This window comes from Protopterus annectens, chromosome 5.part0, assembly GCF_019279795.1.
Source record: "Protopterus annectens isolate FY-2018-M chromosome 5.part0, PAN1.0, whole genome shotgun sequence".
Taxonomy (NCBI): Eukaryota; Metazoa; Chordata; order Ceratodontiformes; family Protopteridae; genus Protopterus; species Protopterus annectens.
The window spans coordinates 1,110,757,557-1,110,780,543 of NC_056735.1; positions in this window are offsets into that span (position 1 = coordinate 1,110,757,557).

Sequence of the window (22,987 nt, forward strand, 5' to 3'; positions counted from 1 at the left end):
GATGACCACATTCACAAAGAATGGCTATGCGGTCTCATCCTCTTCTTGCTCTTTAGAGCATTCCCCTGTCAGTGTAAAGACTCATAGTCATCATGCAAGAGTGATGAACATGGCCTTACTGAACAATATAAGTCACCATTTTAAAAAGTGATCTCCTCTCTACATTAAACTCATGCTATGTTTCATCAAGTTTCATAGCATTCAAGTACAGAAACACACACATAGCTGTGCATGTGCAATACTCAAATGATGCAAAATTAACACTACCCACATATTAAAATGTTAATGCTTTGGCATTGCATAATAACTACAAAAGCTGTTGCAATTCTATCTTGTAAGAAGACCTAGTCATCTGTGAGCAAATCACTGTATAACTCCCACATCTGGCAGGTATTTATTTTATTTTCATTTGCATTTGTTACCTGGGGCACTATACTGATCACTGCTCATCAAGTTCAGTTTTAATCTGGGATCAAAACAGAAGTAAATCAGTAGTAATGTAAGGTCATGCAGAGTTTATCATAATGTAAAATTAGATAACAATAAAGCAAAGGTAATTAAAATACTAGTAAGACTAATATATGGTAAAAAAGATACAGAGTAACGAGTAACAGAGTGGATTAATTAGACCATATCAAGTCAGCAAATTGTAACGCAGGGAATAAGATATGTACATATTTACAAAAACAAACAGAAGGAATGGGAGGTAAGGAAAGAAATGAAAAGAGGAATTACAGGACAATAATAAGGAATGGTTCTATGAGGAGAAAAGAACAAGTGAAACAGTACAAGTAGTGTTTTTTCAAACACCTTTATTGAATTATCACTTGTGACGCAGGCAAATTTACATTCATATACAAGTAATCAAACTATACTTAATGGAACAAACATTATACTTCACATATATTGCTATATATCATACAACCAAATCAACATTACATAAATTATTCAATTCCTGACTTTTTTTTTAAACAAGAAACATCTTTATTAAACCACCACTTACTACATAGGCAATCATACATTTATATAAATAAAAACAAACCACACTGACACAATCCTAGTTGCAAGCATTTTACATCACAACCCATAATAACACACTCCCATTTGCAAACATTATACACCATTTATAATCTACCTAATCTTTTTCTTTCAAACATTGCATAGATTAGGTTCTGCTGCCTTTTAAACCTCATTCCTCCCTTGTATGTATTGTTCCCACAATTCCCATTTTTTACTATGCAGTTCTCCTACCCTTTTCTAAATATCTCGGTTCCAGTTGTTCTATCTCTGTTACTATATTCACTACTTCTAGTAGAGTTCATTTAGATTCGGGGTCCCATTTTCTAGTGACTGCTTTTTTTGGCAGCCACTATTATTAGACACAGCAAGTCCTTACCATGTTTAGGCAATTCCGATTCTGTATCATAGCTCAGAAAAATCAACTCCCTTGTCAGACCAATCTGCCTACCCAGCATCTCCAAAAGTGCATCCCGCAGGGAATCCTTAAAGTTAGCCAATTCACCACACTCCTAGAAAATATGTTCTCAGTTACCTCTTGCTTTCCCGTCAGACCTCCAACATTTGCTGTCTGCCTTGGGAAAAATTCTCTGGAGTCTACTTGGGGGTATAGAAATAGCTATGTAAACATTTCCAGGCAAAACCCCTAAATCTTCTAGATTTTGTTGCATATTTGGGATATATACATATATCCTCCCACTGTTTCTTTGCAAATTGCTTATCCAGTTTCTGTTCCCAATCCTTTCTAACCTCCTCTGATTGATTCTTATAGTTAAGCAATATTTTATATGTTTTACTAATTATTTCTTTTTTAATCACAGCTTCTGTTCTAGATTCTACTAAAAACTCTACCAGTGCTGGTTCTTTGTCTAGGACCGCCCCCCCCCCCATTTCTTTCTCTTTGCCTATACTCTGATATCAATCCCTGATAGGGAAGGCAATCTCTAACCTGCAGTTCAAATAAATTATTGGCATCTTCCCATTCTATCATCTTTTCCTGTCTAGTTATTTGATCCCAATACCTTGGTTCCTTTGCAAGTTTTCTCCAATAAATGCCAGCCCCCTCTTGCCTGTTGTCTATATCCCTAATTGCAATCATCCCTATCGGCAGAATCTCCTTTCTCCAATCCCATGTTGGCTTAGTTCTTAGAATACTTTCTGCTACTTTATGGATATAATATTCTGTATGATTATTGTTATTCTCCTTAAAGGCATGCATCCAAAATCCCAGTCTCACCTTGTTTCCTGAGCTTCCCCCCCATTTGATCATAATCCCTTTTCCACTTTGAATTATAGTTTTCTGCTTGTGGTATGTATAGAAGTCTTAAATGTAGAGGTTTCAAATACCCCTTCAAATTGGGTAATCCCAACCTGCCATGTTCTACTGGAAGAATCAGTTTATCCCACATGACTCTTGCCATCTTCCCCTCCCAAATAAAGTCCTTCAGCTCTTTATCAATTGCTATCCACATCTTCTCCTCCTCTGGTTAATAAAAATATGTGTGACCTGTGTATAAGACAAAAGGGTCTAAAAACATTTCACTGCTTCTATCTTACTATCCATATCCATATAACAAAGCTTCCATTTTCTCACAGTATGAGTAGTGTTGTCTTAAAGTTTTATTCTGCAATAGGGATTTAGATACAGTTAAGGGAAGACAGGGAAGTTATGTGATTTGTTTGAACACAGTGCCATGTTGCCTTCATAATTAGATGTTGTTTTAGCTGTGAGCAGAAACTGGGGTATGAAGTGATGTCTTTTAGATGTGCTGGGAGGGACTCCCCTAATCTGAGTCCAAGAGAGGAGAAACTGTGGTTAAGGAAGTGAAGTTTAGTAGTGGGTGTGTATAGAAGGGCCAGAGAGAGACTCTTATTTCTTAAGTTATATAATGATGTTTTGGAATGTGTTAAACTGTGTTGGCATATAGGAGTTTAAACAGTTGGGAGACTAACAAGAGATCTACTCTATGTTTTGCTGCTGACTGCCTAGCTCTTAATAAGGTTAGACAGTAATGTTTGATTCCTGGAGAGAGTACAATAAATCTGCATACTTTGTTACAGATTGTTTGCATAATTTTGGAACTTCTTTTGAAGGATTCAGCACTAAGGAACAGGCTATATTCCAACTGGAGAAGTAATGTCACCCACTGGATTGTCAATTGGCTCACAGATAGGACACAGGGAATTAAGATATAGAGGAAGTTACCTCCACAAAGAGACCAGTCACCAGTGGAATCCACCAGGGGTCTGTGCTGGGACATCTCCTGTTTGTCATTTACTTTTCAGAAGTTAAAGATAATACCAAAGGGCACTGGCTGACTAAGCCTGCACATGACTGCAAGCTAGGAGCTGTCACTGAAATCCCAAATGACTTAGCCATCCTACATCGAGGTTTGTCCCAAATAAATAAATAGTGACAAATCATGGACAAACTAAATGCCAAAAAAATGCGTTATTGTATTCTTCGGGAAGTCATTTACGTTAGAGAACTACCGCATTGACAATACACCCCTATGAATTGACTCAGTTGTTTGGGATTTGGGAACTTATGTGGACAGTGACATCTTTTGACCGACATGTGCCCACTCTTAAGAAAGTCCTTCAATACTGCACAGCTTATAAAAAAGAAGTTATGTACTCACCATAATGTTCTGTCTGTGTTGTTTATCTTCATTTATCCTTGACAGATGGGTTTGGTCCAGATTTTGGAACCAACTTAACCGTTACTACAGCTCGCTCCAGCCAAAAACTCTCGAGCTTCACCTCTACCCAGAATCCCTCTCTCTTGATTACTTCAGCTCGAGTTTGCAGAAATATGTAAACATATGAAACATATATACGTTTATATATTTATAGCTATATACACATACAGGAAGTAAGCCAGATTGAAGCCTTATCCACTGTGTTTGAATAACATAACAGTTCAAGTGCATGTAATCCTTTCCAACAAAAATCTTTGAGGTCGGGGGATGGGGGTGGAAGTCAAGGATAAATGAAGATAGACAACACAGATGGAATGTTATGGTGAGTACATAACTTTTTTGTCTGATGTTGTCAATCTTCATTTTATCCTTGACAGATGGGACAGAGTCCCCGGCTACCATAAAACTTGGGTGGACTCACGGAAGGATATTCCTGAGCACCATCGAGCCAAAGGATGGTCTTTCCTTAGAGACCAAGTCCAATTTGTAATGAGTAATAAAAGTATGGGAGAAGCCCAAGTATCTGATGCACATATGTCACCCATTGAAGCTCTAGATCGGAAGACCACTGAAGTGGCTACAGACCTTGCAGACTGTGTTTTGACAGGTTAAGGCAAGTTTAATTTATTTTTTATCACAAATGAATGAAATGTAGTCTTTCAGTCACTTAGGGAGGGTAATCTTGCTGACTGCCTTGCCCAACTTTGCATTAAAAAAAGAAAAAGGTTGACTTGATTGTCTTATATTTTTTGTTTTGTGAAGATAGAAACATAATTGTCTATGGACATTTAGTAAATGTAGAGCGTAATTCTCCTTTGTTAGAATGATTAGGGAAGGAGACTGGTAAATGAATAGTCTGGTTAATGTTAGCCTCAGATACTACCTTGGGCAGGAAGGAGGGGTTCATTTGTAAAGATACCCTATCCTTATGGAAAACTAGGTAAGGAGGTTCAGAGGATAAAGCCTGGATTTCTGAAATTCTTCTGGCTGAAGTAATGGCTACCAAAAAGAGTGTCTTCCAAGATAAAAACTTCAGATTGCATTTCACAGAGGATTCAAATGGAGAAGGTATTACCACCTGTAGTACTAAGTTCAGGTCCCAAGGAGGAGTTGGATCTTTATACGGGGGGTTTTAACAAAAGTGTGCCTCTTAACAATTTACAAAGCCTGTGAGAGGCTAAAGAATGTTCTTCTAAACCATTGTGAAAACTGGAAATCGGAGGCAATTGGAGTTTGATGGTGGATGGAGAAGCCCCAGCACTGAACAGAGATACTAAGAAATATAAAACATGCAGAGAAAGCATAAATTTGCTTTTCATGAGCCCATATTGTAAATCTCTTCCACTTACTTAAATGCAGTTTTCTAGTAGAAGGTTTATGAGCCAACAAAACGATGTGACGCACTGGAAAGGACATATTAGGATGACTGGCAATTAATGGAATTAGAGAAACCATGCAGTCAACTTGAGGTTCGAAATGTTTGGGTGAACAAGGCTGTCTGGATGTGACAGGAGATCTGGCACTGGGTCCAGAATCCAAGGTTGACAAATCAAGTAAGGGCAAAGAAAGGGGAGCCAAATCTGTCAAGGCCAAAAGGAAGCAACGAGGATTACTATACTCTTCAACTGAAGTGCTTTCTGTAAGAATTTGAGAATTAGAGGTACTGGGGGAAAGGCATACAGTAGACTGGGGGGAGGGCAATCATGAAGGAGGGCATCTCTGGGTGACTTTCCTGGAGGGGGAATCAGGGTGAATAATTGCTACATTTGTTGTTCAGGTTAGAGGCAAACAGGTCACAGCAAGGTTGACCCCAATGATGGACTATCATTTTTGCCACCTCTAGAGTGAGAGACCACTCATGAGGCTGAAAGATGTATCTGCTTAGCTTGCCTGCTGTCACACTGGAACTCCCCGGAATGTGCATTGCTGTTAGAAAGAGCTTGGATGAGGTCATCCACTGCCACACACTGAGGGCTTCTCGACGAATGGCATAAAACGTGGTTCCTCCCTGCTTGTTGATGTACCAAACCACTGAAATGTTGCCCATTTGAATTGCAATAGTCCTCTCAGGAAGAGCTGTCTGAAAGGCCTGCAGTGCAAGAAGCACTGCTCTTATCTCCAGGACAATGATGTGCAAATTGGCCTCTAATGGGGACTAAGTGCCTTGGACCATCTTGCCCAGATAATGTCCCCCCATCCATCTGTAGGGGGTGTTTGTAGTCACTATGACTGTGGGCTATGGAAAAACAAAGGGACCACTGTGAAAAATTTGCTTGGAATGTATCCACCAAAGAAGGTCCGTTTTGCAACGGTTGGGGATTAAGATTTGGTTTGACAATGAATGGTGAAGGATAGACCACTGAGAAGCTAGTAGTCATTGCAGAATTCACATGTGTAACCTGGCTAACAGCACTAGGGTTATGGAAGCTGCCATGGATCCTAGAGCTTGCAAGACTAATTGTGCTGGAACCTTTTTCTGTGAATTAACTTTTAAACCTGAACCACAATTCTCTGACATCATTCTGGAGGAAGAGATTCTATCATTGTTTGTGTATTCAGTACTGCCCCTATGAATTCTAAATTTTGTGTCTGCATTACATGAGATTTTTTCTAGATTGTTGGTAATCCCCAGATGGGCACAGGTGTTGAGAGTGAATTGGACACAGACTCCAGGGTGGCTAACTGGGAAGCCACTTTCTTTTGGACTACCTCAGCTACAGCTCCTGCCAGGTTGCCTGACAACTCTTTAATCAGATCCTGTTAGAGTCAGGTGAAATATGCCATAAAATTCAAGGACCTTATAGCAAAGGTCGATGAAGCATAGACCTGCTTCCAAATCTGTCCATAGCCCAAGACTCCCTACTGGGCAGATGGACAGAGGAACTCTCCACAGCAAGTTGTTTTTTAGTGGCTGCCACTATGACCATATCATCAACAGGTAACCCCTTAGCCCAAAACTGTTTATCCTCAGGAGCGGAAAGTATCTTATCCAGTCTTTTGGGAATGGGTTTGATGGTGTCTGGAGCCTTCCATGCCTGCTAAGAAATCAACTGAATGAGTTCATCAGTGGGTGGAGTCACCCAAGAGATAGACAATTGGGTGCCGAAAGCCTGCAGGTAAACAGATTCTTCAGAGGAAGGGTTTTGGGACTTCCAGTCACCCCTCTGTTTTAGAATTTCCAAGATGTCTCCAAATGAGACATCTTCAGGGGGTGACTGTGGGGACTCTTCCCCCTCATCGAAATCTGTGTCTTGTGTGACTGATTCCTGGGGGAATGCAAGTGTTTCCTCTTGCATTTCTTTTTCTGAGGGACCTCCTCAGGGGGATAATCTGGGGAAGTATCCAAAGATGACAATACCCGTGCCTGTGATACCGGAGGCTTCAGCACCTGCTGTCCCAGTGGAGATGCAGGAGGAATAACTGAACTACCTACCTGTTCCAAGAGGGAAGGCACTGACTGAGTCTCTGCAAGAGAAAGAGCCATCTACATAGCCTCGAAGGCTGGCCCTCCCTCTCAGAAGAGGGAATGGAGTCTGGAACTTAGAAAGACTGCCTTGGAACTGGGATCACCTCCCACTTCAAAGAACTGACCCTCAAGACCAAAGCTGGAGCTGAGCTAACTTGAGCCAAAGCTGTGAGGAGCAGGGATGGCTCCAGAAAACCTGGAGTCAAGACCTGTTCCCTGGAACTGGCAGGGTAGCCACAGCTCCAGGTGGTCTCCAGTTCAGAAAAAAAACTGAAGATCTTAGAGTAACTACTAGCTCCAAAGAAGTGAACAACTCCGGAGCTGGTACAGTCAGTGCTGGGATGTCCGGAACACAGGACTCTAAGATCTCCAAGGAGGTTAGAGGAGGAGTAGTTAATGGTGTAAAGGAAGTTTTAGTACCAATGCCTGAAGGGGTTAGTACCGAAGAGGGGCCTGAAAGCCCTCTAGCCCATAACATTTTATTCACTAGCCTCACAGTGTAGAGTTCTGAAAGACTTTTGGTGGATCAGATGGATGATGCGGAATGGGACTTAGGCCTCTGCAAGAATACTTCAGGGAACTCCCCAGAAAAGGGATCAATAGATGGAGAGTAGGTAGTTCTAGGCAAAGTGGTCTTATCAGGTGAAGCAGTAGTCAATTGTTGTATGGAGGCCTTCGACATTAAAGGGCTCAAAATTGCAATTGGTGCCAGAATGCATGTCAGCACTGGAGTGTCAACAGCAAAGGCCTTCGGTTCCTTGGGAACCTTCGGAGCAGAGGTTTTCAATTTTTTGGCTTTTGGAACAGATGGGGAGGTTGGAACCAACAGACTTCTTTTCTTTGATTTTTCTATAGAGAAAGAGAAAGAAGGAGATGAAACAGCTGTCGTAGCTTTATCTCCAGTGGATAAGACTTCACCAAAAGCTGAAGGGAGAAGTCCTTTTAAAATAAGCTTATTACGCCTTTCTGCTAGAGTCCAGTTGCTAAAGGCGTGACATATGCTACAATCCTCCTGTAAGTGATGAGGACCAAGACAATACACACATAATAAAATGAAAGTCTGATAAGCAAATTTTATGGCCACACTTCTAGCATTTTTTGAAGCCAGAGGGGCCCTTACCCTTCTCAGTCATGACAAGGAGAGAAAACAGCTAGAGAAAATTTATTAAGGAAATCTCACTCCACAAAGAAAGGGAAAGCAAAAGCAGAAGAGATATTACTCTTTTTATATTTTAAGATAGAAGGAAAAAGGGAAAACGGGACTAGCAGTGATGATAGTCATAGAAAGCGTCTGTATCACTTCACAGAGTATGTAAATATCGAATGCTTACATCGTCGAATATTCACGTACTCAAAGAAGTTATTGTGGGGGGCTGCACCCCCACACCCCCCACTAAATATATATTCCTACTCAGAGACCACACTACAGTGAGGAAAGGGCAAAAATCCTGATCTTCACTCTACTGTAAAAAAAATTCACAAACTTCGAGTATGTGAATATTCGACGAAGTAAGCTTTCGATATTCACGTACTCGATGAAGTGATAGGGGAACCCATAGAAATGCACAAGAGTGTACAGGGACGAGAAAAGAACACCGGAGTGGGAACCATCAACAGTGATAGTGGGGAATACACAAAAGTGTCTTTGTGTGTTTCGGCTTTTCCCGGTTAGGGGTCGCCACAGTGGAACTCCGGTCCGCTAATGATTGGCAGTTGATTTTTACATGCCGAGTTGCCAGCCCTGATGCACAACCTTCAACGAAGGTACGCCCATTCACGCATGTCTCCACTCAGAAGATGCTCTAGCTGAGAATCAAACTGGACGGCATCTTACTGTGAGGTGACAATGCTACCGCAGCACCACCACCGCGGATCACAAAAGTGTAAAAGGGAAAAGTATCAACGATGATACTCAGAGAAATACACTAAATATAACACAAAAGAAGAAAAGGGAAATGAGACAGAAACTGTAAGAAAAAAGACAAAAGAATTACCTAAACCCACAAGCACTTGAGAGTAGTAGCTAGACACAACCATTTTTGGAAAACGGCAAACAAGATCTGCGATAATTAAGAGCAAAGGATTCTGGGAAGAGGTGAAGCTTGAGAGTTTTTGGCTGGCATGAGCTGTAGTAATGTCAGAGTCAGTTCAGAAAATGGAACCAAACCCATCTGTCAAGGATAAAATGAACGTTGACAACATCAGATCAAAGGGATTATGTTTAAATCTAGGGAATGACATTGTTCCCTTTTACTCAGCCCTCATTAGGCCAGTCATTGAGCATAATGCCCCCTTTGGCATTATCTGTCCAGGCAGATGCAACAACTGCAATGCTCACAGAGATGCCTAAACAACGTGTCCTACATGGGCTGGCTTAAAGCCCTGTCACTATACTTGGTATCCTACAGACTGCTAAGAGGTGACCTGTGTCTGGCATACAAGGCATCCTACAACTCAATATTGATGGTTTTACTGCACTTCAGTAGGTTGAATGGCATCAGAAATATTTGATGTAGGGATCTAAACCTCTTCTGCAACATCAACAGAACAGTTTGGAAGGGCAAGCATATCTCACAGAGGACACTGCTGCTCTGGGACAGACTCCTGTGATGGGTGAAGCGTACAGAGAAGGAAAAACATTAGAGTGAGTATTTAATTTATAATATGCTTTTATTACAATATGGATTCCTGAGTATTTTTCACTATGTAGCCAATGATTTAATTTTTGCTAAATATGAGAATTGCCAGCATGGCAAAAGTGTAGAAAGGTCTTTTATGGAGTTTGAAAATCATGCCTGATATGGAAAGTCAAACATAGAATCAGGAGATCTTAGCAGAATTAATGCTGTAGTGTTCATTTTCGTTGGTCGGTGGTTGTTCTAAGAATGTTACAATAATGTTGTTTTTAATCAGAAAAGGTATAAAGAATGAATGATTCTGCTGTTCGGGGAGACAGGACCTTGATTTCCTAGTATTTCACATATGTGCCTTTCATTGCAATAAAGAAGATCATTATTCTCTGCTGAACTGTGCCAAGTGAAAGTTATTTGGTACCTTAACAGTTTGGTGCCATATACACTTGGATTTCTGAGCCTTTTGTATGTTGCTGCATTAGAAATTGCCTCTGGCCCCATTGTGACAGGTTTTCTGTCAGGCAAATTTTTGGTATACCAGTGCATAATGTCTTTCTTTCCTATCTGTAGTGTTTAAAGTCTCTACGGGTAGGCTTGGTATAGGAGATTGGTATAATGGCTAAGGCATTTACCTTACAGACACAAGGTGCAGGGTTTGATTCTCTCATGTGGTAATTAGCTAGGCTTAAAATGGCTCACAAGACCAATTAGCCTAGTACTAATCTATGAACCTATGAAACTATGTGAGCAGGTAAACTGTATGTGTATGGGAAATTGTATGCATGTGCAATCAACTTTACTAACAGCATAAAGTTTATTTCATTTTGTACCAGATGGGTCTAATCAATAAATATAAGGGCAGAGTATCCTTGTCACAAGGATGAAATATCCTTGTCATAAGGACAGTGTATCTTTCTTATGTGTGAGATTATGGTCTAATCAAATATAAAGAAAAGGAACAGAAAGGATTCCTTCATTAAGAAGGAAAGTGAATTTATAATTATAGTCGCATATCTATCCCTTTGGTATGAGAGTGTGTTTTTATAATGGGCACCACCACAAGTGGCTTAAAAGAGTCAGAGTATGGGACTCAGGCAGGTATATGTTTAATAAGTATGGAAGAGACAGCTATAATTATTTGGTAAAATGGTCTGAGCTCACTAAAAATGATAGCACTTTACAGTTTCTGGAAAAGGGTACGCCTGATAAGAAAATTTTAGAAAACTTAAAAAAGTAACTGAAACAAAGGGTAATAAGACACCAGCCTATTGCTGGTCAGCTTTTAATGACTGACTAGAAGAACCTAAAAATAAAGAAAAGTAATCTGTAGTTATAAGTCTAAGATAAAATTCGGCTAAATTAAAATCACAGCTGCAGTCAGCTAACAGAACAGTTAACATTACAAAAATGCACAGATGAAAAATCCCATTACTGGATTATATATCCATTGACACAATTAGAAAAGTTATCAGTTATGCAGCCAGAATAATCAGATGATGACTGGCCTCCATTACCTTCTGCACCCCCCACCTTATGACCCACCTGTGCCTCAAGAAGCTTCTAGTTCTCCTTGTCTGAGAGGGTGGGTGGAGGTAAATGTGACAAACAACTACCACTTCTCTAGATACAGCCCATGTTACTTCCAGCACTTCTAATTGTTCCTCTGGGGTAGTTTATTACAATAGATTCTGTCAACAGCGACATTCAGTACCTACCATAACACCATCTGATCAAATGTTAAAGTGAATGGCTAATAATGGATAACAAATGTATCATAAACATAAATAATGAATTAGTGCTAAGCATGTGGGAAAATTAAAGCTATCTCAATAAAAGTTCTCCACCAAAAACTAACACTTTGAAAAGGATTAAGCAAATTATTACCCAGTTACCGATTGTTATAGATGGGGAGGAACATCAATGAACATCACCTGCCAAACAAAATACAGAGGAAGAAACAGATTCTGATTCTCCCACTTATATTGATACATCTCCTACACAATTACATCCCTTGCAAGAAGTAATGAATCCAGCAGCAGCTAGAGATAGCGAGGCTGAACCTACCAAAAGAGTATCGCGTCCCTGGACTTTAGTTGATCTTAAAACTGTTGTAGGCTCTCTCAGTCGTATTCAGACACATTCAGCTAAATAAGCAAAGATCATAGAAGAACATGTGCAACTACAAAATCCAACTATTGAAGATTTGAGAGCAGTATTAAAAGCCTTTATGACCACTAACGTTTTCAGAAAAATACAAGAAAAATCGAATATAGGCGATAATATCACAAAATACACTGATGGCGTATTTTTGACTGCTGAGAACAACTTGTTAAAAGCCATTAGCAAAGTATGCCCCCAACCCCTAAATGGGAAAAAAATAAAGCTATTGTGCAAAAGGAAAATGAATTTATTGATGCATATTTAAAATGCATGATAGATGCGTTTGAAGCCTTCTCTTGACATCCAGAACCTGCAGAAGGAGCAGCAGCCAGCTGTTTGTCAGCAGGTTTTTAGAAGGGTTGTTACCTCCTAAACAAGAGCAAATTAAAAAGGTTTAAGCCAAGTTTGGGTATTCATGAAATTGTAAAACAAGTTCGGGTATTCATGAAATTGTAAAACAAGCACAACATGTGGCAAACAAAATACATAGGGAAGAAAAAGAACACAAGGCAAAGTTAGTTGATATTCAGCTTCAACAATTTGGTACTCACAGGGACAGGGAAGGGGAAGAAGAAATTGTGGGCAAAGGGATAGATTCTTATTTTTCCAAACACAATACCTAGGACAATATCAGCAAAATTTTTATTCCCCTGCATCACCACAGACACTGCAAAGTGTACCACATTTAAATATTTGTTTTAATTGTGCTCATTCTGGACACTGGCAAAATGAATGTCCGATGTCTGCACAGCAAACAAATTCACCAAATGTTCAGGCACCACAGCAATCTGAGAGAAATTCCCAGGGATAGAATACTGCTTGGCAGCCACCAGCATGGAAATAAAATCATTAAGACAGCAATGAGCAAGAACCACTGTTATTTCTCTAGGATAGTCCTTTTGTCAATGTTATAGTGCAAAATTCATCTATCCCATTTCTCTTCGATACAGGAGCTACCAGGTCCATGATTACACCTTCCACATTCTGAACACATGATGATTCTGGGTGTGAGAATATCTGAAGTCCCTTTAGAGTATCCAGAAATGAAACTTGCTCCTATTCAAACTGGTTCACTAAAAATTGCATGCTTTTATTGTTGGAAATACTGCCCATCTAAATCTGTTAGGAAGGATTTGTTATGAAAATTATGATGCACCATTTATGTAAACCAGATGGTGTATTGTTAGGCATTTTTAATGAATACCTAGAATTATATTTAATTACCATTTGTACAGATGAAGATGCTCTTTTTGCTATTCTACTATCAGAACGAGATGTAGAAAATGCTGGCTTGGAGAAATTAAAAGTAATCCCACCACACCTCTGGACTATAAAAGATGCAGAACCTGTGCATATAACACTCAAACCTTGTGAGCACCTGCCTGTGGTAGATCAGTACCCTTTGTTGGTAGAAGTGGAAAAAGGAATCAAACCTGTTATTTCTGCCTTGTTACAACAAAGTGTCATTGTCTCAACTCGATGTTCCTGTAACACTCTTATTTTACCAGTTAAGCAACCATGGAAAAATACATAAAGATTTGTACAAGATTTATGAGCAGTGAATGCAGTAGCAGTACCAACATTTCCGGTAGTCCCTTATCCTACAACAATTCTAAGCTCTATTCCATCAGATGCTACCACCATCTCAGTGATATATGTTTAGTTTACTTTTTCTATTCCTATACATTCATATAGAGGAAAACAGTACACTTGGACTACATTACCACAAGGATATATAGAAACACCCACTCTTTTTTCTAAAGAAATGAAAAAACAGCTGGACAAGATAAACTTCCTTGTGGCTCTGCTCTAATCCAATACCTACATTTGCTTTTAGCTTAAAAAAAAACTCAAATGGCTGCAAATAAGATACTATTTTTCTTTTGGCAAAGTTAGGATAGTTAGGATTTATTGTTGTTAACAATGTCAACTTGCAGTTATGGAAATCACAGGTTCAATAACTGGGACATCTTATTTTAGAAGGTTTTAGACAGATCCTGCTTTCATACATCACTGCAATACTAACTGCACAATGTTCTACTACATTTAAACAGTTGTGAGCTTTTTTGGGACTAACAAGTTAATGTCAACAATGGATTTCAAATAATGCAGATATAGCGAAACCTTTATTAGAATTGTTAAAGAAACTTTACCCTGGCAGGATTGTCATGAACATTCTTTTGTAGAATTGAAAACATTACTTTTAAACCCTCCTGCACTTGGGTTGCCAAATTATTCTAAGAGATTTTTCTTGTTTTGTAGTGAAAGAAGTTAGCACTAGTATTAGCAGTAGTCCCCCTTTACTGCCTTAGGGAGGTGATCATGATGGAAGGCTTAGTGGAAATGGTGGGTGTTCTGCCTCTCAGGCATGAGACTTATATGGTAGTTCCACATTCCATAGAGGCATCATTATTGAAAACTAAAATGCAATACTTAATCTGCAGCAAATTGTCTGAGTTGTCCTTACTTAATAGCCCATCCTTATAGATTATTCAATGTCAACCATTTAACCCTGCTTCTTTAATTTCTAGAGAAATTGAAGGAGAACCTCATGATTGTGTAGTTGTTATTAACACCGTGCTTCCTCCTAGGTTAGAGTTACAAGATATTCCATTATAGAATCCAGATCCAGTTCTTTTTGTGGGTGGCTCGTGTGTTCAGAGATGATTGTGAACTTGTAGTAGCCTTTTCCATTTGTACACAATGCAGAATTTTGTTAACTGTACAATCAAATGGAAATGTGTCTGCTCAAGTAGCTGAACTTGTTAGTACTGAAGCCTGTAAAATTGGCAAAGATCAATCAGTAACAATTTTCACAGATTCATGTTATGCTTATGGAGTAGTTTATGCCTTTGGGACACTTTGGAAAGAATAAGATTATTTGACTTAAGCAGACATGGTTATTAAAAATGTAGTTCTTGTTAAAGATTTATTAGATGTCTTATAGCAAAGAGAAGTAGCTGTGGTTATATGTTTTGCACATAAAAATGATGAATCCTTTATAACCAAGGGGAATGGTGGCTGGACAAGCTGCATTGTCTTATCCTCTTCAGCAAATGAATGAAACTAACAATATTTTTTCTTTACAGGAGTTATCTTTTCATAATGAGACAAAGGACTCTGAAAGAATGAGGTGGATAAATGATGGCTACAACTGCACTCCAGACCTTTTGTAGCACCACCCAGGTGGATGGCTGGCAGCCCCACAGTATTTCTTAACTCAGCTGATTAAAGCCTATCATTTAATAAAACAATTTCCAGTGATTGGTATGCCCCTCACCTTTCAAAAGTCCATCAATATTTTGTAAATACTTGTGTAGTTTGCTTAGAACACAATGTATATAAATCTGTACCTGCAGCTATTCAAATGCTGAAAAAGCCTTGGGGACCATTCTGTGTTATACATTTGGACTTTATAGAACTTCTCCAAGTGTGGAAATTTAAAAATGCACATTGGTTGTAGTTTACATTTTTTTTCTGTATGGGGTAGAAGCATATCCTTGTGTAAAGAATGATGCGAAGACAGTCGCCAAAAAGTTGCTTACAGAACTCATCCCAAGATTTGGGATCCCTTGCTGTATTCAGGCTGATCAGGGCACTCACTTCACCAGTCAAGTAATTCCGAAGATTTCTAAAGCTTTGAATGTAAAAATTGCAATTCCTTTGTCCCTGCAGACCACAAGCTTCAGGGATAGTGGAAAGAGCTAACCAAACAATTAAGAACTAATTAGCTAAATTTATGAGGAGACTGGTCTTAAATGGTCAGAAGCTTTGCTCTTAGTTTTATTCTGTACGAGACGTGTAGTTAGTACCACTAGAGGTTTATCCCCTCATAAAATGCTCATGAGTAGACCCATGAAAATGCCTGCTACACACCTCCCCAAGAATTTGGAATTAGGACATTGATAAATTCATTTTCTTGTATTGTAAATCTCTTTGCTCTGTTTTACAGAAATATCAAAAGCTTATTCTGTATGCAGAACAATGACCTACAGAACAATAAAATCATGAATTGCAGCCTTGAGTCTGTGTCTATCTTAAAGTTCATTCCAGAAGACACCCACTGAGCCCCAGATGGAATGGACCCTACTTGGTTTTGTACACAACTGCCACTGACATCCGTTGTGAAGGCCTCCCCACCCGGATCCATGTGCTACATGTCAAGAAGACCCTCCCTCATGATGAATGCAACTGAGATTCCATTGACATCATTCCACATGAACTGGCAGAACCTATCACCAACTGAACCCGAAAAAAAAGCAGAGACACGGTTACTTCTAGAAGTGGAAACCAATTATGTTTTTCATCAAAACCAAATCCAGAACTGGCTGTGAATCACTTGCCATCCAGATTAAACCTGGAAATGAATACAGGTAAGTTAAACTTTGTACCAGACCAGGAAGTGACATCTAATGAAATCCCAATCCCTCTGCACCACATGCTCCAGAGACCTCAACCTCATTATCACAATCAACAGAACATGCTGGAAGGACAGGTTCATAACCCAGAGACTGCCCATGCTATGGAATAGACTTCCCATACATGTCAAGCAGACCTCACTGGCCCTCTTCAAGAGAAATCTTGATGAGTGGATGGGAAATAGAAAATTCACCCCGAGGATCACTCCAGTGGCTCTACTCGACAGAAGCACTAGGAACTAAGGTCAGATGGCACAATGCCAGGGTAAACCTATGGGCTAGGCTTGTAAAGGCTCCTGGGCCATTAGCCTAGTACACACCTATGAACCTATGTGAATCCATTACTTCATCCTGGCCTGAAGTACATTTTGCTGACTCTTCCTTAATATCAACAGTACTTTTCTTGCTTTTGAATCCAGTATCAAAGATTCATCATGCCATCTGAGCACTTTTGTTGGAGAGAGCCCCCTGCACACTTGTGGCAGGAGAGTGCAGTTAGGACTCATCTAATTGAAGGTTGTTGGTACAGGGCTCAGTTATGAACTTTTTTATTGATTAAATTGTTTAATTCAGTTTTCTCACAGTTTCAACACAGCTCCACAGAGTTAGGCAACCAGCCACTGCTCTGCTGTATTCATCTGTGCAATCCAAGGAATCTATTGCATTCTGCTAACCATAAGTACGATTTGTTACTGTATTTTGCACTTTTAAACTTTATTTTTCTTATATTGATGATTTTTTAAAACTTGTTTGTTGCACTTTGTCTGCTGTAGCATAGACTAGATTCAGACCTGCTAAATCTGATTCTGTTTGTTAAACTGAGCACTAAACCACGCTATCTGTCATTGGAGAGGGCCCCCCTGCACACCTGTGGCAGGAGAGTGCAGTTAGGACTCATCTGATTGAAGGTTGCTGGCACAGGGGTCTGTTTTGTGCTTTTTTATTTGTTAAATTGTTTAATTCAGTTTGTTCATTGTTGCTCTACAAGCTCTGGATTTGCACGGGTTTTTTGCTTGTTTTAACACAGCTCCACAGAGTTAGGTGACCAGCCATTGCTCTGCTGCATTCATCTGTTTACGCGTAGCGCTCCTACATAAACCATTGGACACTACCACACAGTGGGGGTAACCATAGGGGTTATGCATGCAAAAATTTCAGCAGATAATTTTTCCCTTAGTAGCTGCCTGTGATCTAGCCAAGAAGTCCTTAAATTGTGCTTAGCTGCTCAGAAAAGATCTCAACTGGACATTTGCCCCTTAAACAGTCCCCAAACCAAATCTACAATATTCTCATACCATGTAGGGAACCCCCACTAGTATAGATCCTTTATAGAGCACCCCATTAGTATAGACTCTGTTTAGAGCACCCGGTTATACCACACCCCTCCATTGTCTCTCCCCACTGTGAAAACAGGATTTAACCTAGCATTATGGATAGTCAATTTCACTCCATTTCTCCTACCATTCTGACTGACATGGGTATCCTGAGGCAGTGTAGCAACTGCCTCGTGTACACAGACAACTGTCTACTCCTAAATTAACCAAGTACAATTTATGAGATATGTATCTACACTAAGAATCTGGAATCCTTGCTCTCTCATGCACAGAACAGTAACACTGAACAGGTTGTCAGCTCACATACTACACAACTTACGCAAACCATTCACTCAACATACAAATCATCATGTGCAGAGGTGCTCACCAGAAACCTACCCAAATACCAGAGGGCTTTCAAACACAAACATAATACACCTAATAGAGCACCTACAGCACTCAATACACATAAAAACACAAGCACCAGTGTCTCACCAAATAAGCCACTAAGGCAAAGCACATCTAAACCAATTTTTTAGTCATAGGTTACTCCATTGTGAGACACAAAGATAACCTATTCACCAGGTTGGACAAGGAGAAGGTTACGGTCAGCTGTCTATCGGTTGCCAGGATCAGTCAGATCACACATGCACGCAAGTCTCTCAGCACAAGTACTGTTATGACTCTGTCATAGTTCATGTTTGTATGAATGACTTGAGATGTACCTCACTGGACTATATAAATAGAGACATGATTGAGGTCTATGAATATGAGTCCCAGGCAGGTATGTCCCTAGCCTAGCATTCTACCCTCACCTAGGATGATACCACAATATAAACAAAAACTGATTGACTTCAACAATTGGCTTAGTTTCTGGTGTCTAAGGGAATCCAGTTCCTTTCAGCCTGGAATGACATGGGTTATAGACCATGCTGTTTGCCAGAGATGGTCTTTACCTATCACCTCTAGGCTTTTGGTTACTGGCTAAGGCACTTGCTTCCCACTCAGTGCCTTTTCTAGGCAAGATCTCAAGAACAAAATTTCCAATGTGAAAATATTAAACACAAATAAATTAAAGGTTATGCTGCTAAATGCTAGGAGTTTAAATAAGAAACTGCACTCTCTGGAAGCACTCCTCTCCCTGGAGGATGTTGACATCTGTGCAGTCAGAGAAACTTGGTTCAGGACCACAGACAGTACTTCATCCTTGCAAGGTACAATGCCTTCCACACTTTGAGATAGCACAATGAACGTATGAGAACCAAAGGAGGGGGAGTATCTATCTTCAAAGATAAATACACCTCTAGACAGGTTAGACAGGAAAACTCCATGGAGCTACTCCAAGTTCAGCTAACTGTGGTAAGACCCCCCCTTCAAGTCATTGTTAGCTATAGGCCCCCTTCAATGAACCAAGCTACCCACACTGCTTATATGGACCTATCTGAATCAAATTACAAACAAACATTCTAGTCATGGGCGATTTTAACTATCACTTCATTGACTGGGAAACTTATACAAGTACCAACATGGTTGCACAAAGGTTCCTGGACTTTAACACTAATGCCCTTGAGCAAATAGTATGCAGGCCCACAAGGGGCTCAAATATTCTAAACCTGGTCCTTACCAATATGGGTAACCATTGCACCACCACAAATATAGGACCCTCACTGGTTAAATCTGATCACAAATCAGTCACATCTGAAGTAGCTAACACATGAACCCCTCTTAGGTGAAATCAGGCTAAAAAATGTCACCAAAGCTAATTACACCCTCCTAAAGGATAGCAAAAAATAATTTCCAAGCTCCTGTTTCCACAGTTGGCATTGACAACTATACCCATGTAGTGAAGGTAGAGGCCCAGGAACCACACAAATCAAAGTCCAAACCACAAATCCAATTTATTGACAGCAAAAACAAACCAAATGCAGTCAAGCACTTTTGTCTTTAGCAAAGACTTCTTCAGAACTGCTTGGCATGGTTATCTCCAACCTTAAATAATCCTAATACATCATGTGATCAACATGTTATCAAACATTCACATGACTCAACTTTAGTACACATTAGTTATAAAACTTCAACAAAAATTGTTGTGAATGTCAGTTACAAATTGCAAAAAATGAGCAATGAACATAAGTGAAACAATAAAACTAAAAATAATATTGAGAATAGGAATAGTAAAAAATATCAGTGTTACAGCAAGACATGTATGAGAGACATGGCAATAATCAGCCCTCAAAACGTTTTAGCTTTAATATAGGTGTAATAGAACAACATTCGAGGGGGGGGTAAGGTCATCACACACACAAGAATCCATATGAGCTCTTTCTTGAGAAGATGTTCATCAGTGCAAAAGCCCCTTGGATCTGGTTCCAAGAAATCAATCCCCACAAATTTAAAAATGTGGCCAGGATAGGCAGAAATATGTATGTACAGTGCGTTAATTGTATTCCCTTTCTTGATTTCATTGAGATGTTCATATATTCTCTCTTTCAAGGCTAGACCAGTCTTGCCAGTGTAAAATGCTTTACACTGTTGGCAAAATGCACCATAAACCACTCCCTTGGATGAACAATTGAAATATTTTTATCTCCTCATATTTTTTGTCTTTAATGAAAAAAAGACTCACAACAGTGTATATGTTGACAATAGTTACAGTGGTTACATTTGTACATACCTTTTGGTCCATTGGTACCAAGTTTACCCAAATTCCTTTCCAGTAAACTTTTAAAACATTTGTCTTTGGAACCAAATAGTACATTACCATCATTGATAGAAGTAACAATAGGCCAAAATTGATTAACCACATCAACAACGTGGTAGGTGTTTAAAGAAAAAGTAACAATCGAGGCTCGTTTGTACGACTTGTCTGAATTATGATCACCAGAGGTCAATGGCTCTACTGAAGATAAGGAATGACAGGAGTTATCACAGATTGGTAATAGGGGATGGTACAGACCCTTACTCCTTTTGTCACATACTTCATGTATGATGGATGCCAAAAGATCTGGTGGATAACCTCTGTGGGTAAGCATATCCAAGGGTTTTTCAGTCTCCACCAAAAATACTGCATTATCAGATATCATCCAAGCAAGTCAGACTAGTTGTCCGTTGACAACTGCTCTTTTTTTGAAATTTGGGATGCCAACTGTCATAGTGGAGATAAGAATTAGAAAAAAGGTTTCTTACGTAAAATGATGGAGCTAAAGCAACCCTTTCAATAATCTTTTGACACTAAGACATCAAGAAATGCCATCTTGTTCTTGTTGAAGCTATGGGTAAATTTAAGAAAGGGGGTGCTATTATTGATGTACATTAGAAAATCATTCAGTTTCATCAAATAATCTGTCCAAATGATAAATATGTCATCCAGGTACCCAATATAAAATGACCAATTGTCAGCAAATATACTATTGAACACAAATTGTTTCTCCCAATATGCCATGAATAAATTGGCAAAGCTCGGGGCACATGAGGAACCTATTGCCACTCCACTCATTTGTTTGAATAGTTGTCCTTCAAAATATAGAAAGTTGTTGCTCAGGACTAATTCCGTCAGTGTGATAGCCATGTTGGTGTCATTGTTGTTCAGTAGCCCTATGTCAAAGAGCATACTTTCCATCCAATCAAGTCCCTCCTTGTGTGGAATAACCAAATAAAAATCTTGTACATCTATTGTGACAGGTATACAATCTGGTGCGAAAATTGCATATTCAGAGAAACAATTTGTGTTCAATAGTATATTTGCTGAGCATATTAATGGGGGTGTGGCCATGATGAGCCTTGAGTAGCAGCACTTTCTCTCAGCTCTGCCTTATCAAAACATTTATGACAGGAAATTCTGATTATATCTATCTAAATAATAACATTTTTATATATTTGGTTTCATCTGATAGTCTATTTAAATAGTATCTTAATATTTTTTATTTTTTTTTATTTTTTCCTGTCAAAATATGAGAAACTTCTGGCACCAGACTTCAGTATGAGCTTTACAAAATCTTCTCAACAGGGTACAACATTAAAAAAAGAGCTCCAGTCTTTACTATCCACCATCCAAGAACTATCATCAAAAATAGACAGAATGGACGTGAAGCTAGATAACCTTAAAGAAAAATGTTCACAGCAAATTGAGATATTACATCAAGATCTAAAACAGCAAAAAGTACAAATTACAGGTATAGAAACATCATTAAATGACATGGACTGTAGAATTCAAGAAAATGAACACAATTTAGAATTTCCTTTAAAAGAAAACTCCCTTCTGCAAACAAAACATTGATGATCTAGAGAACAGATCACAAAGAAACAACATAAGGATCTTTGGGCTACTGGACAATATTGAAGAAAATAACACAGAGAAATTTTTAACCTCATGGTTACCTGAGATTTTACAACTTCCCGAAGCCCTTTCCTTTGGTATTGAAAGGGCTCACAGATCCTTGGTCCCATTTAAAAATAATAAAAGTAATTCTACAAATTCTGTAATAGTCAAGTTTTTATCTTCACATGATAAGGAAATTGTTTTAAAGTCAACATGGTCCAATTCACAGATTAAATTCAAAGGAAACATCATACACTTTGATAATGATTATTCTTCTTCTGTAATTGCCAAAAGGAAACTATTTTTTGCCACTGCTTAAAGAACTTAAAAAAGCACAAATAAAAACACACTTGCTTTTCCGAGCAAGGCTAAAAATCTTCCTTCAGGATGGTCCGAAGGTATTTGAAGAATTAGATACTGCTATTACATTTATCTAAACAAATAAAATACTGGAAAAAATACATGAAATGGAATAGGCTACCTCTAGTCTTAAAATATTTGCAGAAAATGGATCCTGGAAAACACTTGAACACAAAAAAAAAAAACTAAAAAAAATGACTTGTGTTGGATTATAATATCCTTGTTTTTTTCACACATAATTCTTTTTTTATGACCCAGAAGTCTAGTGAGATGAAAATGGTTCAACAGGTGAGTGTTGATGTTATTTTTTCTTAATGTTTCTGGTTTGTGTTAATTATTAATTAATCTACATTATTTATTTATTTTGTTAATATCTTGCTCTATTTCATATACTTATTAATAATATTTAGTTTATTCTTTCTTTATATATTTCTGAATATAAGGTATAATTCATTCTCTATAAGAGCAAAATTTGAGAATATACTGTCTAGCTATTGATAGTTTATTTGTTGTCCTTTGTTGCTTATTCTACTGTTAACTTTGGCATTAATGTTTAAATGATATAAAGCTTATAGTCACTATAAACATATTTATTGAATT